We start from the raw sequence: 1,999 nt of genomic DNA, 5'->3' as shown, positions 1-1,999 counted from the left end.
TACATATGTGTTATTAAAATGTGAGGCTTCAGGATCCAGCAGTCCTTAATACCACCTCTGACATAAGTATAGTAGCAGCCACACAGTAAAGATTCAATAGAGTCCCGATGATGATGATGATGAGGAGGAGGAGGAGGAGGAAGAGGAGGAGAAACATGGATGTTACTGAAAAGGAGCACGATGACAAGAAAATACCTCCTCTGCTGCTTTCATAAAACAACCAAAATTATTTTTTATTATTTCCAGTGCATTTTATTACAGACAAGAACTTGGAAGCTGGGATAATATTTGTATTACCTTCTATCTAGGTACTTAACAACTTGTGATAGGTTTGTTCCATAAATTTTACTGAATGAAAAGAGTTAATCAACAGATGATTTGATAGTAGAAAAAGTAATGACTTCACATGCCCACAGCTCTGGCTCTGGGATTAGCCAAATGCGTTTTTATATCTGGACTCACCCATTTACTTGTCTTCTCCTTGTAAAGTTGAAATGGGGATGGACTCTACCCAAGGGCCAGGAGACTTGAGTGATAAAATGTATATAAAGAACTCAGTGCTGTACCTGAATTAGTGTTCAATAAAAGTTAGTTACACAGCCCTAAAAGCCACCATTTGACCCAAACTGACAGGAAAAATGCCTAGCGGGATTCACTAGCTCACTGGCACCGTTGCCAAGTTCTCCTACACAGTCAACAAGCTCTCCCAGCTTGAAAGCTCATGAATGTTCAGAAAGCCTAGCCATTCTCTCCTTCCATCAAGACAGCGAAAGTAAACGTGAGGCTCAATGGCTTTCCTGAGGTGCCTGTATCCCAGCTCAGTCATTGTGTCTGGATTCACCATTACAATAAAACATGCAAATGGATGCTCTGTTGATTCTTATCCCTCCGCTAAAGGCCAGACATTTTCAATTTGGCTTCATTTGCATCCATTTAGATAATGGTGGTACCAACAGATCTTCCCTGTTCCCCTCTGCCTTTTGTTCTAGAATCCAGCCTGGAGGTGCTTTTTAGAGACCACATTGATAGATTAATTCTATCCTAACTGTTGCCCTGGAGTCCCTGGGGAAACCAGAGCACATATTAACTTTTGCCTGTGGTACTGTGCAAACACCAGATTGGGAAACAGTAAGTAACTCGCTCTGGCTGCAAATGTAAGGGAAATTTATGAAGCTGGGAAGGAAAAGCCACAAGGAGCAGGGCTGTGATGTAGCTTCCAATTTCAAACAACAAGCTATCCACAAATTAAGGTCACTTCCTCTGGTTGGAGGTATGACTCAACAGGAAGAGAGAAGAATCTCCTCATTTGTTACCACCCACACTCCCTGGTCGTTTGATAATTCCACAGGGGACATGGGAGTGAACAGGGTAAACTCTTGCCTTGCTGGGCTCTGCAAGCTATGTAAGCCCAGAAGTCCTTTGCAGCTCCGCTCTTTGTTTTTGCTTCGTTTGTTTTTGCTTTAACCATGTCACAGAAAAATGATAAGTTTTAGCTTTTTGAGGAGACTGGATTATACTAGAGATTTGAAACTGATATCACAAAACTGATGGCAAAACTGACGGGTGCTACTCACAGCAATGTTCGCTCAAGCATGCATACATAGGTGCTATAGGAGTTCCATGCCTTTTTGATGCAAAATTCATTGGAGTCCCATTTATTCAAGAGAAACTTAAATTTATTTCTAAGACCGAGTCTCTGTCTGCCATTCACTCATGTACTGTGTTCAAGCGCTATTTGAGGTCTTGGGACTCCAAAACTACAGGAAGCAATTGCCTTGACTTAGGCTGGTTTTGTATTTGGATGTTTAAAGATCTTGCTTCATTTTCTTGGTGGCTGATAACTGCTTTTAGACACAGTAAAGTATACTAAAGATATGGAAGAAAAAACATTGCTAAATCTGGCTCAGGGAGTCAGGGGTGGTGTGACAGAGGAAGTGACATTTGAGCATTATGTTCACGATGTGTGTATACAGTATCTATTTTTATTGGGGGCACTCTT

The sequence above is a fragment of the Mus musculus genome, chromosome 6 (assembly GCF_000001635.26).
Source record: "Mus musculus strain C57BL/6J chromosome 6, GRCm38.p6 C57BL/6J".
Classification (NCBI taxonomy): Eukaryota; Metazoa; Chordata; class Mammalia; order Rodentia; family Muridae; genus Mus; species Mus musculus.
The sequence above is the reverse complement of the archived record's forward strand: the minus strand, read 5'-3'. Positions refer to the sequence as shown.